This window comes from Strix uralensis, chromosome 2 (genome assembly GCF_047716275.1).
Source record: "Strix uralensis isolate ZFMK-TIS-50842 chromosome 2, bStrUra1, whole genome shotgun sequence".
Classification (NCBI taxonomy): Eukaryota; Metazoa; Chordata; class Aves; order Strigiformes; family Strigidae; genus Strix; species Strix uralensis.
In genome coordinates, this window is record NC_133973.1 from 40,092,538 (window position 1) to 40,111,212 (window position 18,675).

Genomic DNA, 18,675 nt, shown 5'->3' on the forward strand with positions numbered 1-18,675 from the left:
CTGCAAGCTCTGCACAGACCCCTGAACCAATGTAGAGTTGCACCAGATTAATTTTTTTTTTTTTTTTTTTTTGCTACTGACTAACAGCAGAGTTTAGAGCCACCTTCAATGTGCTGTGCCTTGGTGCAGGGAACTGGGTTTTCACAGCGCTGCCTGCAGCAGCACTGAATCCAGGCAAAAGGGTCTCAAAAGGCTTTTTTTGCAATCCCCACTTTGGCTTCATCCAGTGCTAAAAAATGAGTCTGTTTAAGCATAACTCACAGTTATCTCTTTCAGATCGTCTGTAAAATGTTAATGTGATGTGTTCCCATTTAAAGATCCCTTTGCACTGCAAGAGCCACGTGAAGCCGTCTCTATAGCCAGGAGCGCACCCAAATTAATCTAACGTGGAAGAAGGAGGAATAACGAACCTTTACAAAAGGCGCAGTGAAATCCGCCCAGTGCAAGAGAGGCCCTTGGCCGTGTGGGCAGGTGGCACGATTAGCGGTGGGTGACACTGTCCACCCTGGTGCCAGAGAGCTGCTCGGTTCCATTCTACGAACCAGGCAAGATGTGACTCACGCAGTTTGCTCGCAAAGAAGGAGGACCATCTGCTAGTCATGAGCAGATGACAAATTCACTGCATTGCGTCTTGTCGCTACTTCCAAATTTGTAAGTAAACACATTTTGTAACCTCTCTCAGAATATTTGAGAGCTTCGATAATGGAAAAGTTTAAATTTATGTAACGCACGGTGGAGGGGTGGGGGGGGTGGGGGGAAGGGGGAGATATTTTATTCTGAATGGGGTTCGAAAGCGCCCGCTGCAACTTGGTGCCAGCTCCTGTAAGCTCCCGCCTGCGAAGCGAGGCGCTTCCTCCCGCGGGGCCGCGGGGCCGGGGCGCGGCGGGGCGGGCGGCGGCTGTGGCGGGGCGGGCTGAGGCCGGCGGCGGCGGTGCCTGCGCTCCCCCGGGCGGCCGCCGCCCCGCGGTGCAGCCCGGCCGCCCCCCGCTCCTCTCATCCAGCCCCCGAGGCCGGCAGCCCCGCGCCCCGCGCCTCCGCTCCTAGCAGCGGGGCCATCGCCGACGCGCCCCGCCCCAGGCTGAGCCCCTGCAGCTCCCGCGGCCTTGCCGGGGCGGGGCTCAGCCCATGCGGCCCAAGGCGCGGCGGGCGTTCGCGGCCGGGTCCCTCCGCTGTCCCCAGACAGCTCAAGGCGTGAGGGGCGGCCCCCGGCCGTGCCCCGGCCGTGCCCCGGGCAGCACGGAGGGCAGGGCTCCGCACCAGCATCTGCAGCCACAGCCTCCGCGGCTCCATCGGGGCAGGCCGAAACGCGAGGCGGTACCCGTGCACTGAATTTAAGCTTGCATATCCAGAGGTGTCTCAGGAATGTAAGCGTCCATATGTCGGTATCTCTCAGCCTAAAGAAGTAACTCAAAAGAGTGACCAGGAAACACTTACTTGGCTTAACAAGGGCTTTGTCCAGACAAGGTATCCCCATGCTTTTTGAAGGACAAGAGCCTGTGGTAAACAAAAAGTTGCATTAAGTACAGCTGTGGAAGCTGTACACTAAATGCAGACTTAAGAAGGCCCAAAATGATAGAACCATCCTCATCTTACATGAGTCCAGCCCCTATTGCTCGTAGACATGATACAGTCTCCAGTGAATGTAACTTTATTGTTTTTAGAGAGGGCCTGTCCTTTTCCAATCGATCCGTGGTGAATAACTGCTTTGCTCTGAGTCTCTGCCATGTGGACCAGACCAACAGGATGATGAAGGACTAACCCTTCTGTCTCTGAAAATTGAAATCGGGTAAGTAGAGTGATGATGAACCCTGTTGCTGTGCAATTCACCTGTTAGCTAGCTCAAGGAAACCCTCTGTTGCTATTCTGCCTCCTCTGTCCCAGTTCTTTGTACTCCACAGTGCTCCACCTGACTGATTTCCTGACTTTGGCAGGTTTCAGCACTTCTGCTTCTTCCAGGTTTCACCAATGCTGATCTTCCAAATGCTGGAAGATGATACAAGATGTGTCAGCCTGCCCTCAGTCTCCTTGGTATTTGTTCACACCCAAGCGAGGAGAGCAGAGCAGCTAAAGGCAGAGGAAGAAAGTCAGGGACCAGCAAGACACCTCTGCAGACCAGCTTGTGAAATCACAAGAAGTGGTGCACAGCCCTGGGGAAAGCACCTGGGTCTTTCTCAGGCCAGACACCCACGAAGCCATTATCCTCACTTGGTGGCCCACTGGCTTCTTGTCCTTGCTCGAGTCTTTCGAGTCCATTCCCTCTCACTGGTGATTTACAGATCTGCTTCCCTGCTCCATCTATCCCAGTGGAGGCCTGTCCTTCTGACACCACCCAAAAGACACCTAATCCCCCAGCTGAAGCCCAGCGTGGTGGGAACAAAGCTGCTCAGCTGGCAGCCCTGGGACATACTGCTTGGCCTCAGGAGCATGCTGCCTGTCCCACAGGCATCCTTAGGAGACATCTTTGGCTCAGACTTCTTCTCACATCCTCAGTGATTTTATTTTTTTCTAGATACCATCTTTACGCAGTGGCCTTTCATCTCCTTTCAGCTAAAATTCCTGTGCAGGCTTCTGGCATTTGGAATCTCAGCTACTCCCACCTCTTTTTCTTTCTGGCCTCGGCAAACACTGTCTCATCCAACTTGTACCCAGCTCAAACACTGCTACGAGCATCCTTTCCTCACGAGTGGCTTTGGCTCTGCAGCTGCTGCTTCTGTCCCCCTTCCCCTGCTCTGCTATGTGCAGCAGAAGCCCCTTCCCTCTGCTCTCAAGGCCCCCCAGTGCATCACTCACTAACTAGATATAATTTCTGCCCTCAGCTAGCCCTTAATACGAGCCTAGCCTCACTCGATAGATTTTCAGACAAGCACCTTTGCCCATTCACTCCCACCACTCCTCAGGCGTGAGACGGGCACGCCACAAACGCCCGCGCAGCCGGTCCCTTGTCTTCTGTCAAAATCATCATTAAAAGCCTCCGGGATGCTCTCAGAAAATCTTTACTGTGAACTGCCCCTGTGCTGAGCTCATTTCTGATCTGCCAAAAGCTGCTGTTCCATCATTTCCTTCTGCTTTCCCTCTTCTTTGCCTACTTTGTCATTTCCCATTGCCTCTGCTTCAGTGCTAAGCTCTCCAGCACAGGGCCCATCTTTTTTCCTTAACCATTCAATACTCAGTCTGGTGATGTCCTGGTCCTTGATTAAGATTCCTATGAACTATGGTGATATGAATAGTAAATCATTAGGATCAATTCCCTGGTGCTGTACTGTCACACCAGGCATTCGCTACAGCTCCTGGTAGTAATTTGTATTTAACTTCGCTTCAGCGCCTCAGTTCTGAAGGTAGGAAATGTGTGATGTTAGTTACCTCTAATCATTGCTGGCATTAAAAGTACTGGTAGGTAACCCATAGAAAAATAAGTGTCGTAATTCCTTGTCTCAGAATGAAGATAGCGGTTTCTCTAGTTACATTTTTTAACCCATTTTGCTGAAATTTAATGCAGTTATTTAACTTTCATTTTCTTCCAGCTGCTAACCCCTCACCTAGTTCAAATGATTCATCCCCACTGCATTCACTGCCCAGGAATGTTGGCTTTCAACAAACTACAGCAAATAATGTAAAATAAACACGAGTGTGCTTTCAGCTCACAACAATCTGGGTTAAGTACATATTTCACACACTGCACCACAGGATATGTTAAATTAAAATCAGAACCACCAGATTTAAAAACCCAATGCCAATTCAAACCGTTGCCGAGTTATTTCTGTATTCACTTTATATGCAATAGTGGGCATGAGTAACAGCCATTGCTGTGTTAACCTTAAAATGTGCCATTTGGCAACTTTTTTTTCCATTAGTTGAGGAAAACCATGAATTTTTATTTGAAACTACTCTTAGTAGAAATTACTCTTATATGCTGTCAAGTATCCTGATCTCCTTGAACAAATCTGAGAGCCTACAGATAGTCGTGTCTCCATCTTCCTCTTATTTTAGTGTTCTGCGTTTTCAAAATTACTTTCAATCACACTCTGAAAAAGCAACCTGGAATGGCTTCCTTGAAATTATAAATGCATTTTTAAATGTCTGCTGCTTCATGCTGCCAGAATCAAGCAGTCTGGGTCTTGCATGTATTCATTTTCTAGTCAGAAGAAGTAGGGGAGATACACTTGAACAAAATACTGTAAAAAAGATGTTGCAGAGACTGGGATCTGACAGGAAAATATCCATGTACTGGGCAAGACTCAGATTTAATGCACTCTTAATCTAGATTTCCATAGTGTAACGTTTTATGAATCTAGCTTCTCATTCCAACAACACTAGGATAGGAATCGGGCTTGGTTGTTGATTTATTTTGAAGATACGCAGAATAGGCATTATATTTCCTTTAGACTTTAAATGCAAGACTAGAGATTCCCTAAAATTTAGAAAGGCTCTCTTTCAATGCCATGTTGCTATGTTTAGACTTCAGTAGAGCCTAAAAGCCAGAAATTAAATTCTGGGGCTAGCAAGAGGGAAAGAGAATTATTTCAGTTCATCCCTTTTCTTTCTCCATGTTATGGCTTGATTAGGCTATTGCTTTCCCTCTGCAGTGTCTGCTTGAAGAGATGAACAGGGACATTTTGGGGAGCTTTGCTAACGTGCTCCTTTGACAGCAAGACTCAGCTTTCTCTGAGTTGCTTGGAAGGATCAGCACTTATGGGAATGACTGAAGTGTCCTGGGGACAGAAAAAGAAACAATTTCATTTTAATAGGTTAATGGTTCCTGGATCGTGAAGGATCAGCCACTTGCCAAAACTTCTGCTTGATTTTCTTCTTTCAGCTTTCATGCTGCTGTAAAGCTAGACATCTTTTCCTGACCAGGGAAAAACATTGACCTTTACTGGTGTTGACAAACACAGCAGAAGACAAATCCAGATACAAATATTTTCACCCATTGCCACAGAAACTCTTTGAGAGCCGTATAGCCCTGTCTGGTCAGCTGAAATGTGAACGCAGTCCCTTGGCTGAGAACGGATGGAAAACCTTTCTCTCACTAACAAAGCAGCACTATGTACTCTTCCACCCAGCACAGGAGGACAAACATCTCTATTCCCACAACCCTGCTTTGTTTCTCTTTTAGATCAGCTTTTGTATAAGGAGGAAAGAGATGAAGATTACTCTTAGGACTAGAGGTTGGAGGAGGTGGTGATAAGATGAGCAGAGGAGTTGGTTTTAAAAGGTGTGCAGGTTAGGCATTTTATGGTAGCTGAGACTTTGAGAGGCAACTGAATGTTTGTATTCCCAGAATTAGAACAGCTTTTTTACAGCTCTACTGCTGTAATTTAGTTTTAGAGCTCAGTTCAAAACCCAGTACTACCACAACTGGCATTGGTAAAGAAAAGAGGATAAATAAGCTAGTAGATTTTCCTCCTTCAAAATTAAAAAAAAATAAAAATAAATAAATGCCAAATTTTTCAAAATTATGGGAAAATTCAGCCTAAGAGATTTTCTTAGTTGGCTTCAAAGATCTTTGTATCCAGTTCTTGGAGACAATACTACTTCTAGAGCAAAATGTAATAACAAGGAAGAAGAGCACTGAATCTCATAGCCACTGTGGAGTAGAACTAGATCTTACTACGTTTCTGTGGAGGTGTATATACTCAATTAGAATAGCTTTTTGACTTATTTCAATGCTTGAAGCCCTTATTCTCTAATCTTCAGTTGTGCCTATATTACAGGCTAGGGGAGTGGTAGGGCAGGCTTGTGCCAGGAGATGGGAAGCAGAAGCAGGTACATCATTGTGAGAGGAGAAGGCCAAGGGAAACCCTAGTTCAAGCTTTGGTCCAAACACTTCTCTTTTCTACCACTGATGGATAAATCATCCGCAGTATCTCCATAGGCCAGCCCACTATAGAGCTGCATAGAAATCTTCCAAGGTAACTTCTTTCCCACCAGAAAAAAATGCTATTTTGTTAAAAACAAAGGGTTTTATCTAATTTGGGCAAAGATAGCTCATTTTGAAAAACAAATTTTTAGGGAAAGTCTTCCATGAAGGTCTCACCTGAACTTTCTGGAAGCAAATGTTCCAGTTTTTCAGTTTGAAAAGACAGTTTAGCAGGGTTTGATTTTTTTTTTTATTGTACATGAAAAAAATAGTTTTCAAGGTGGAATAAGAATGAGACATTGCATTTTTATCAAAATGAAACATTGAGATCAGTTCAAAAAGGGGGTTTTATGGGTGTTTTTTGGGAGTATAGTCTGGTCTCATAGGAAATTTGGGAGAAAAATGGAGTGCCTTTGTTGCATTCTGAGAAAGAAGAATTTTTCAAACCCATTGCTTTCCCTGTAGACCAAAAAAATCCAGCTCTCACCCATCAATACTCAGGAGCCTGTACCTTTTGCAATGGCAGGGCTGGAGTTGTGCTGTGGGTGCTGGGTGGGAGCATAGCCAAAGAAAAGCACTGTGCTGTCAGGAGAATAGAAACTTCAGCTTGTGGGTAGGAGTGGGTGAGCCTGAGAATTACCCATGCTTGTCTGAAAATTGGCAGCCTGGCTGGAAAGCATCCAGGATCTCCAAGTGCCCAGAGTTTACAGGCCAGCCCAGGAAACAGGCTGCTTTAACAGCTCTGGGACACCCAGGAGGCCTTTTTCGGTTAAGTGCAAACCTTTACTCACACGCACACGCCCCACCTTAAGCAGCAATCCAGTCATTCTCAAAGAATGTCTTAAAAATAATTAAATGACTTTACATCATGTTCCAGGAGATTAAATTTTTCTGCCTTGCATTTCTTAAAGCTACCAGCTTATAAGGCAGCATGTCAAAGTAACAAAAGGTCATACATGGCACTACTTGCTGCCTCCAACAAGGCGGAGTAGCCTGGTACCTTATTACCCCTTTTCTTTGCTGAGGAGAGGAAAGAAGAAAACTGCAACAGCCTTGTCTTAGGCTAGGTAGTGTCCTCTAGTCTCCTTAATACAAGTGCACAATGGTGCATTTGGGATCGCTTTACCTCCTGTTAAGAAGTCATGGATGTCTTCCAAACATGTGTTGAACATCAAAAGTATGTCCTCCTCAGGTGGAATTTGGAGATTCCCTTCATTTCTCTAGCACTAGTAAAAACAAACAAACAAACAAACAAAACCAGATTAAAAGTGAGGAAGGGCTCTAAATAATGCCAGTGTGGTATCACCCGCTGGGCTTGTGGGGATGTTTTGTATTTCTTTTCAGTTTTTTCACTTTCATGAGACTTAAATATCCATATTTTAAGACTATCTGTGCTGGAGAAAAAAAAATGCGTCATCAGCAATAGGCAGAAACAGCTGCTAGAAACAGTTCTTGGAATAACAACCTGTGAATAAATGCCTCAACCTCACAGCGAGACAGGAGAATAAGTGATGGGGCAGGTCATCTGGCACCTGCAGTGAGGTGCCTTCAAGGCAGGCTTGGCTTACACATGGGCAGCATGGCCATCCCTGCCCAGCCTGCCCAGGTCTTGGGCTCACCGACAGCCCAGACATCCCTGCAGCAGCGATGGTTGGGGCACCGAGTCCTGGGTCACAGCCCGGCTCCATCGACGGTGGCACGGGAGTTTGATGCAGCACTTCTCCACACTTCTTTTTCCCTCCCTGTTATGCCACTACTACAAGCTTAATTTTTTGTAATGCTTTTCAAATCAGTTTAACTGTGATTCTTAGGGGAATCTCAACTTTCTTTTCATATTAGAATAATGAAAAATGTAGGTGCCATTGTTGACACTACTCTACATCACAACCCTGTGTCTCATTCCAGTCCCTGGCACCCCAAACCGTAGTACAGATGCGGCTCTACTAACTGCTAGTTTTCTTGGGTAGAGGAAGGACATAAAGAATAAATATCTCAGGATAAATGAAAAAGTTTTTCCAAATTTTTCTCTCTCAAGTGTTTGATGAAAACATTATTGAGGAGGAAATAGGTACTAAAAGAGAAAATTACAGTCTATGGGCTTTGTGTCAGACTTGGAATATGAAAGATGAGAAAGGAAAGAAAGAGACAAAAGAAAGGGAAGGAATAATATGAAAATGAATGAAAGACAGGAAATGGCCAAGATATGAAAAGAAAGTGAGAGACAAAGTGGCTGAGAAAAGAGGGAGAAGAAATTTTGAAGGAAACATGTGAGGCTGCATAATAGTAGCTGTACATGTCTCTAGTGGAAAATAGTCATTATGGGGCACGTATAAGCAAATATGACATTAAAAATTACACAATAGCAGATAAGTAAAAGCTGTGGGTAGGTCTGGATAGTTCTCCTCCAAATAAGGCAGCTGAAAGTCAGCGTTCCCTTATTGCAGCTATTGTGAAGCTAAAGTTCACTTGTACTGAAATGTTTCCTTACTTTGTATCATAGCCTGATAAGTGATTTGTTCCACCGGGAGAAAACCTTTTATCACCATGGCCCATGTGTGTTTTGTTGGCACAGTATCTAGAATCCAATTATTCAATATACTTTTTCAGCTAGTGGGTATTTGTTTGAATTTTTAACAAAGGCGGGGTAAAACAGTGGTTTTGAAAAATTCTGTATTGCACTTTCTCAGCTCTTCTTTTACTACTTTTTCTCTCTGTCTACAGCCAAATCCACTCCCTAAAGCACTGAGGCACTGCAGGCCTTAAATCAAAAATCCTTTGAGTGTTTGTAATACCCTACTCACCCACAGACAGACCGCTTCTTCCAGTGGCCATTCCCACTGCTGCTGCGCTGATGGGCTCTGGACAGGCCAAGCACAAACAGTCACTTCTGCTGTCATCAAGGAACCCCTGGGGGGACAATGCACATAGCAAAACCGAGTGCCACAGCTGCAGCAGTGCAGCTGGTTCTCCCACCACTAGTGCAACCACTGCTTGGTCATAGCTTTGACAGTGCTCTCACACTTGTTAAACTCCTCCTCTCCTTGATTTCATATGCTGAATGGTAGCCAAAGCCATAATCTGTGGGCTTTCTACCTTGCAAAAATCTTCCAGCCATATGGTCTAACAACCAGGTGTCCTGTTACAACTACAACTACCTTGAAATGGCACAGAACTTTTCCAAAATGTGTCATGTAAACATCATGCTTTTTTCAAGACGGCTTTTTTTTCCCTCCCAACTCTATTTACACAGTAACTTTTATTTTGCTGGACTTTTTTCTCTTCAGTTCTTGAATAATACAGGCTTTATGTTAAAAAAAATGTTAACCCTTTTCTTTAGCTGTACAGACATCTGCCTCTGTCTAAACTGAAGAGTATCACAACTTTCTAGTAAAAAGCATCTGATGTTTTATGGTAATAGTACCTTTGACCATTTTGACCAGTAGTCTTTGTAACTGAAAAGTACATAGAAGTTAGGCACAGGTTAGGCAATATGTAAACATTATGCACCAAGAGAGGCTGGTAATAACTGCTATAAATCACAGACTTGGTAAAAGCTGGTGGTGGACTAAGCACATTCAAGAAAGAAACAATTTCTTTCTTTGTGCCCCCCCCAGCATCCCTCCCATTTAATGATGGCTGACACAATCAAAACCAGCCCCAAGCCACTGATCACACATCTTGAGATGTGGCCCTAGGGATTTCCTTGGAGGTAAGTTACAGAGCAAGACATTGGAGTGCTACCTGGCTGGAGCTCTGTTAAAAGTCAGACAGAGTAAAAATAAGGTGAAAGCAATCACACAGCAAAAAAGAGTGTGGCCCTGGGTAGAAACCAGGACCCAAAACTTCTTTTGGACAGAGAACTTTCTGAAAAGTCCAACCATCATTTCCCAACAAGGAAATGTACTTGTTTGTTCCCACTGGTTCAGGAAGAAAAACAATGCAGGATAAATAAACTGGATTGCCCCAAATAAATATTTGCCTCTGAGTATCAGTGTCAAACCAGCACCCTCCTGAAAATAAACTGGAAAGAATCTGAATGCTGTCTCTGTTTCTGGGATGGGGGAAATACTGCATGCAGCCACTGGACAGCACATGCACTTATGAATAGAACTGGTAAACGGGGACACTGCAGTAAAGACCTTAGTTTGCAAAAATCCTCAGTTCTAGATGAGAAGATGCCAGTGAGAGAGAGAGAGTAGCATAAGGTCAGTCTCACTACTCAAGGTGGCATGCCTTCCCCTTTCTCTGAGCCAGTGCTGTTGTCCTGTTGAGCTGGCTGAAAACCGAAGGGAATTTTGGCATTTGAAACTGTTTACATTTCAAACAAAAATACTTTCATATTTCCTACAAAGCAGAAATTTTGTAACTCTGGCAGTTGTGGAAAATACTTAGTGCAGTATTCTGAGACTTCATTTAAAACATTGTTATATCTTAATGCATGGGTTTTCATATTTTGATTGATTAAAGGCCTGACAGCAGTAGTACTAGTCAGTGACGTGACCATGGACCACTAGTAATCCCTCTGAAACAGGGTCCCTTCCAACCCAAACTTTTCTACGATTTGATGATATTTCAGTGCAAGCATGTTACAGTGATCTTGGGATAGTGAGAAGGATCCGTGTGACGTTCGGCAGGTAGCCAGGTGGCACAACGCGGTGACAGCATTGAACTACTGATGGGTCTGTCCTTCCGAGCTCCTTTTGACTAGGGGACACTGTGAAATCACAGTGCTGCTCAGCATACAAGTTGTAACTCAAATTTGCAGACATGGATAAGACATAGGAACACAGATTAGCTACAATTCCTGTAAAATCTTGGATTTTGGCACATCTTTATGAGCAGATATGCTCGTTGCCCCCTTGCATAACGATCCTTCTTTTTACACAGTTCCTACATTTTAGAGGCCCAGAATGGGAGAAGATCTCTTGAATCACCATTCCTATTCCCCTCCCACCACAGGTGACTACATCCTATAAGGACCTTCAAAAACCTGATCAAGCTCCACCTTAAAAATGTTTTTTTGAACAATATGGCTTAACACAAATATTGAAACCCGAGGTCTTGATAACATTCTGACTGTAAGCTTTGAAGTAACCTTTGAAAGTAGTATGAGAGGGTTATTTTCTGCCGTCAGATGACATGTTATTCTGCAATGACATTTGCCTTCTCTCTGAGTGTGGCACACTGTGATTGTGTTGTTTATCTTCTGTTCACAATTGCTTGTAAAGATCTTAAATACCCAGGCCACATCACCAGCCATCCCTCCTATTCTCTGCTACGTTGTCATTTAGCTTTCTTTATGCTCAGTTTAACATTCTTGAGCCAAATCTGAATGCGTGGGACAGCACAGTTCTTGTTCCAGACACGTTCAGTGAATGCTGAGGTAGGATTTTATAAGCATCTCTAAAATCCCGTGGTACATTCTGTTATGATCCCTCCGCCCAGAAGTTTTATGAAACAGTCAAATTTCAAGGCCAGGAGTTACCATCATGATCATCTACTCTAACCTTCTGCATAACATCTGCAGTATTTCATCCACTCAATCCCTTAATACCCCTAAGGGAATTACTGTTCCCTCTTATGTGAATGAACTCTCCTGAGCCAAGTAACTTCTGTTTAAAGTAAAATTATTCCTCAAGAAAAAAAAGAGTCCAGCCTTGCTTTACATCACCTTTCAATATCAAATACCTTCTCTTAACATAAGAGCTAATAAACTATAAGCAAACCATCTGCTGACTTCATCAGTAAGCTAAACAAATGGAGCTTCAACTCTGTCTTTGTGAAGCATATTTTTCCACATATCCAAAGCTTTTTGCACACTCTCCTTGAACTCTTTCTGGTTGGTCACATTCATTTTGAAGAGGATGCCAGAGCAGACACAGCACTCCAGAAAAGGTCTTGGAGTCTGTCTCAGTCCAGATATCCAAAATATGGGTGTCTATTGCCTAGGCTATCCCAAGGGCCAAACCTCTTCTCTGGAAATCTGTAGCACAACTTCCCTGTGCTGCCCACAAGGAGCTGCTTTAGGGCCTGGGAAATAAGAACCATTTCTTTGAACCTCCATGAGGAATCCAGGTAAAAGGCAAACATTACAGACAAAAGTTCTGGGGATGAGAACAGAGGAGGGAGCCTGCTTTTGAGGGCATTTCTTTCTTACCAGTCCTGACACAGTTACCTGTTTAGGAGATAGGTTTTTATATGTACGTTGTCACAGCATTGAGAAGCTGCAGGTTAGGGTCAGAGCCCCACTGTGCTGGACATTACAGATCCAAAACCTAAAGCTGCTCCCTGCCCTTTGAACAACAATTTCTATCATTTTTTTCCTACAGATTCAGAGTGCTTGTAGAGCTTTTGTTTACTGTTTGTCTTACTGTGGTTCAAAGTAAAAATTATAGTAATGATCAACCTAGTTCTTCTGTATTTTTTAAATCAGTGCCTTATTTGCTTTCTTCCAACCCTCCAGGAGCGTTTCCAGTGGTTACAAGGGCTTGTAAGCTAGGACATCAGAAAGCAGGTTGTTAAGTCTAGCAGACCTGCAAATAGTAGTAAAGACTTCTTTCTTTTCCTGAATCTTTTAATTCCTGACCTATATTAAAAAGATATATCCAAATACTGATATTGTAAGCAAAACAGGGAGGATCATGAGCTTTCTACAGGTACTAAAAATAATGATTTAGCACTTCATTAAAGTTTACTTTCCTACCTAAGTCTTAGTCACAGCTCTGGTCACCATGCCTGGCTAGTAAAGGTGTTCAGTAAAGAAACTGGGGCTAAACTCAATGGGAAGCAGTTGTGGATTACTTTTACCATAGAGCAGCTTTGTGAAAGCAGGTTGCAGAGAGCTGGGGATGAGCCTCTTTAGCCAAGTAATAACTGATAGGACGAGAGGTAATGGCCTCAAGTTGCGCCAGGGAAGGTTCAGACTAGATATTAGGAAGTATTTCTTTACAGAACGGGTAGTTAGGTGCTGGAATGGGCTGCCCAGGGAGGTGGTGGAGTCCCCATCCCTGGAGGTGTTCAAGAGGCAGGTTGACATAGCACTTAGGGATATGGTGTAGTTGGGATCTGTCAGTGCTAGGTTAATGGTTGGACTAGATGATCTTCAAGGTCCTTTCCAATCTAGATGATTCTGTGATTCTGTGATTCTGCAGAGATTGTATTCATCAGTTTCACTGTGGAAAAACAGTGCTGGGATGTGGATGAGGAAAAATTAATTGATACATGCTGTTACTCTTCACTTTATTCTCTGACTAATAACTGAGATGAATTCAAGCCATGTCATTCAGCTCTGAATTTGTTTAGAAAGAAGTCAAAGAGTGAGGGAGATGGCATCCTATCTGAGGTTTGACTTGCATCTCATAAAGAGATGGGGAAGGTGTAACTGAACTTACTTCCTATTCAATATGGTGGATTTTCAGTTCCTCCCTAGAAATAAAAATGTGGTCTATCCTTATTTAAGAAAGAAAGGCTGTGATAAAAATGGTGAAGCAAGAGGCAGAGACCACAGTGGGAAGACTCTGGATCCTGATGGCCTCTCTTCTCTAGCTGCTCTCATAAGTCTCGTTTTTATCCTGTGGAGACTCAGCTGGCCTTGGATGTGGCTGCTGTTTGTGATTTAGCAGATGGATGGTGCTGTGGCCAAAGCCACAGGAGGAATCAGTTCAGTTTCAGGCTTTCACGCAGACTTTCTCCATAATATTGAGCAAATCATCTATACAAAGAGAAAGCAGAAAGGTAGTGAGGCAAATTCATTCAGATCAGTACTTAAACAGTGGAGATTATAGCATTTCAACTTTAGAAACTGTATGGTTTTCAAAAGCTATATAATTTTTAAAAGAAACATAACATCAAGATTTCTCTTCTCTTGCAATGAGATTTTTCCTCAAATAACAGTTTGGATTATTTTGTTCTTAGTAAAAACAAAATTAAATCCTTTAAGAGCAAAAATAGCTATTTAGGAAAAAAAAACAAAACACCAACAATAAGTGTATGTCATTACTGCACTTCAGAAATGAAGCCCATCTTCAATCTACTCTCTGACTCTTACTCCACTGAGCTAGTGGGGGCACACAGACCCTCAGTGAAGGGAGAAGGAGAGGTGGCAGAGGACAAATGGATTTAAAAGCTCAGCCAATAAAACCCAAGAGCAATGCTCAGTAAAATGAGTGGAAAACAGTAAGTGCAAATGTCAAGCATGAGTTAAAGAAAGCTACCCAGTTCATTTTCCTCAGCCCAAAGTGAATGGTTGGTTACCCATTCAAAGTTAAGTGTGAGTCTGCTGCAAGTGTGGCCTCCCCAGAAATTGTTCCCTGCAGCAGAAATTGGAAGGCCACCTCTGCCAACCCAAATCTTAGGACCATTTCATCACGTTGCAGAGATGCACAGAAGTATCTGCCATCCTCCCAGGCACCATATGGACCAGAGCTTGTGGCTTTTCTCACAGGATTCAGAAATGATATTGTCATTTTTTCCTCTTGTTTACTGGAGGGAAAGATGCTATGAAATTTTAAAGGACCAGTGGAAAATTAATGAAATGAAAAGAAAAGGAAGAGGGTCTGAGTTCTGAATTACTGAAGAATGGAAAAATAACCCACCTTCCAAACTCTTAATGCTTTCAGCAATAGGAAAGTGCCACACAAATGCAAAAAGCACAAGGGAAACAGCAGTAGCTTCTAAGGTCTAAACTTCTTCCTCTGTGCTGTACAATGTATGCATTTTTGACCTGTATGTGTGTGTACACCCACACAGAGAGAAAGCGAAAGATCATGTCTGCTCCGAAAAGTTAAATTACTAGAGAGCTTTGGAACAGCAGAAGGCAAGTAATATGGGCCTTGTAATCACATAATTGGTAATGGATATTACAGGACATGTTCTCTAAAATTTGCTCCTATTTTTGCAATGAATTAAGCAAGTGAGAGGAGATGCATCAGCTCCACCTTTCTTCTATAAGACAACCTTGACACCTCAAAGGACATGATGACCACAGAGAACTTGCTTTTCATGGTCATTAAGTACACCTGATGGTGCCCTGCAGAATACAAAAGATGTAAATGCCCAAACCAGAGCCCTCAGAAACAAGTGGGAGGGCTGTGAAGTCAGTCACAAGAACACAGGACTTCTGTTTTCCAAAAATGCCTTCCTAATGTGGAAATGCCAGTCCATGATCAAAAATAACTGGACTCTCAGGATTGTAAATCCCACAGAAAGTCACCTTAAAAATGCCTCTCTAGTTTTTGCTTTTGAAAATGCTGTGCCCAGGGACAACTAAAGGCAACCCACCCTGTGGAAAGAGTACTGAGGGAACCGCAGACTCCTTGAATGTCACTGGATTTGGAAAGCAGATCTTCTAGCCACACAGTGTCCCCAACTTCCTGCTTACAAACTGCTTCAGTATTGACTCAGTAGGAATAACACCATCCACTGAATCACCCACCCATCTGCAACACCTGCTTCTTCCTTAGCCATTACGCCTTCCCTGGGATGACTCAGTTTAGCTGCTCTGAGCTTGTGAGATGGGAGAAGGCCATACCTTAAGACACATGGGCTGAGGGGTATGCAAGGCCCCCTAGTAATTACTGGGTTTCTGCAATCTGGGATGCAATAATCCCTTGTCCACTCCCTGTGACTCCACGCAGTTGGGGGTTGTTTTGTAACTTTTCCAGCCCTGCCTATCTGGAACACTTTCCTGCCGAGACACTGACTCACTTCCTCTTTAGGAAGCTCACCCAAAATCCTTTTCACTTTAGCTTATAAACTATTATTAACTCCATCTGTAAAGCAAAACTTTACTCATCAGTAGAGCTAGCTGGGAATTTTCCAGTGATACACACTTTTTTTATTGGAAGATGTTGATATGTTTAAAACATAAATCTTCTTTAGAAACACACCAGTTTTGCTTAGGCTTTCATCAGAAAAATTGCTTGCATCCCAAGAAAGAACAGCTCAACTTAGCCAAGACACTAGTGGTTAGGTCACTGACATAGTAAAACCGGGTTTTTTGGCAAAATAGGGACCTGAATCTGGTTGCCCTATCCTACACAGCGCCATAACAACCATCATCTCTTAGGATGGAGCAAGTTCATGGCCTCTCATTGATGCTGTTTTATTAAGTGACCAGTCAGTGGCACAAGGAGTTGGTCCTGATAACTTCTCCATTTCATGTCAGTGTTTAATCCCTAGGCAACTGGCAGTTCAGGAAACCCACTGGTTTTTTTCTCTTTCTCATTTTCCTGAGAAACTTCAAAAGGTCTCAGGTTGTTCCCACTGAGGAGCGGGATGTTTTTTAAAATCCTAAAAGTTTTCACAGAGCAGGAGACTTAAAAAATATTCCAGACTAGTTGTACTTGATGTTTTTACTATCAGGAGTCCCAAGCATCAGGTCACTCCATTCATCTTACAAACACACATGCTGTAGCAAATGTGCAGTGTTTTTCTTAGAATGGGTGAGAAATTTCTTTGTGATGTACCTCCATCAGAAAGGAGAACACATCAGTCAAAGTGTTTCCTCTAAAGTGCCCCTTATTTATTAAATTTCTGATCATCGAGGTGTTAGGTTTCTGTGGCTGATGGACCTTCCAAATTTGTTAGAACATAGGTGCAATTGCACATGTGGATTTTGCTACAGATAAAACCTGGTTCATTACCCGTATGTCTATGTTTTTCCATATAAAGAAGCAAGACTCAATTGGCAAGTGTGTCTCTTTTTTCTTTATTTTCTACCCATGGTTCATGATGAATGTCTTTCAGAAGTGGCTTAAGATATTTACTTAAGATCAAATTCTGATATTTAGATATATATTCAGTAGTTTATTCTGCATCTATATTTCTGTCTTTTTGAAAATGTGCCTTTATGCAACAAGAGGAATGCCATTATCATCTAAACTATATCCCTATTTTGTATTCCTATAGCATTGCTCAGTAGGAATCATAGGGCTAATGGAACTATTCCCACTCATTTTGGTTTTGTAATCTGTTATTCTTCATAGTGTTAAGCTTCCTTACAAACTTATAAGCACCTTATAAACTACACGTTGCTTCCCATCTAATAGCCAAGAAGTCCTGGAACTGCTAACCACCACGGTCCTGCAAGAGCAATCGTGCTGTCCAGCACGGCTGCAAGCATCCATTTGATCAAAATAACCAAACAGGATGGTATACATCTTTCTGGAAAGCAAAGGCTTTGGTTGGTATTTAGGCTGGAATACCCTACTGTATGAGAACACACTTTCTTCTAGTACTGTTCACTTAACTGTGAGACTCCATAGTGAGAAAGGGCTTCTTTCTTCTAAGAGAAATTCATCATTGAAGAGATCTTGTTTCTAGGGAAAATGCTTGTCATCTATTTCTAGAAAAGACATTCTTTCAAGGATGTTTAGCCTTGGCCATGTCTGCTTTCCACATACATGCTGTGGACCCATGTTTACTGCTAGACCAAAAGGACAGGGAAGGGAAATGTTGGTGCAAATGAAATTTTCAACCCAAGAGTGAAGAGTCTCAAAGGGGTTTGACTGCAAAGGAACAGGAAAGAAAAAATCCAAGCCAATCTGCCTTTTCCACCCCCTCTATTTGTCAGTTGCTCCCCCTCCTTTAGACTGTCAGATTTCACTCCCATTCTACTGTATGGGCACATAAATCTTGCCAGAAATGCTTCACTCACTTAACACCTACCTGCTGGAGCTTAGATTCAGAGAGAGGGGGAAAAAACAACCTCAAACCCTGGCAATTCTTATAAATTACAGTGTTGCTAATCTCTTTTCAAGAGAGTCAAATGTAAAGTCATGTTCCTTCTTGTGAAAACATTACTAGCCTGTGGGTGTCAACACAGCCTTCTTTTCCAAGAAATCTGTTGCATCCCACAGCGACTCTAGAGAAATTGCACTCTGATGACAGTGAAGAGAGGCTGCTAGAAAAACATCACACGCCAATTCCATACAACAGCAACCTCAACAAGCACTTGTTTTTGTAAGATCAGCTCTCTCTAGTTTCACAAAAAGCAGAACTGAACTTCATCAAGATACATTTTAGGGGAGTTGTTTTTACAGCGTCATTGTTGCAAGCTCTTTCCCCACCCCAAAATTGCATTTTCAACTTCCTTATTCATTCTGTGCCAAAGGACACTACCCCATTTCTTTACAGCTCTCATGAAGAGTAAACAACAACTTCAGCCACCTGGCTGCTACCTTTACATATCCTTCTACACCCTGTCTTCTAACAGTGATACTGTCTCCTCCTCTGGGGCAACACCTCCTCAGCCCCAAGTAGGTCAGCCCATGGCAGCTACCCTGTTTTGATAAAGGTTTTGTCCCCTCCTAATGAAAAGACCCTCCCCAGTCCCTTAAACCCTTGCAGAAACCCATTTACTCATGAGATCTCAGGAAGATCCCATGCTACTTCCCAGATTAGTATCTGGAAGGTGTCCATAGACCACTTGCATGGAAAGAGCCTTTCCCAGGAAACATTTTTACAACTCAGTAAAGGAAATAAGAGATGCTTTATGAAGGGAGGGCAGAGCCTGAGGCAGTCAGCATCTAGTATATCACTGAAACGCAGCACCCATGAAGTACTGTAGTTGCACTTGAAGTCACATGGAATATGGGACTTCTCTATGTTAGAAGTAAGGTCCTCATTATCAGAACAGGAAGATCCTTTGAATTCATGTGCATGAGGACAAGCACCATAAACTGACCTCAGATTCTTCTAGTTCTTGCATTAACCAGTCTGAATCATTTGGGTTTACAACTTTTGTGTGTGTGTTTTGTTTATATGTATTCATTTATTTGGGTAGAGAGAAAAATTCATGTATCTATTTACGTGTGTTG

At 43.1% G+C, this 18,675-nt stretch overlaps 1 long non-coding RNA gene across 1 annotated transcript in view; it reads left to right on the plus strand.

Moving 5' to 3' along the window:
- Window positions 1-329: 329 nt before the first annotated feature.
- The window catches only part of LOC141940138 (uncharacterized), a 42,851-nt gene continuing 24,505 nt past the window's right edge, over window positions 330-18,675 (plus strand). Inside the window, exons 1-2 of the long non-coding RNA XR_012627893.1 lie at window positions 330-651; window positions 1,662-1,786. This is a non-coding gene — a long non-coding RNA (uncharacterized LOC141940138). The remainder of the gene's footprint in view (window positions 652-1,661; window positions 1,787-18,675) is intronic.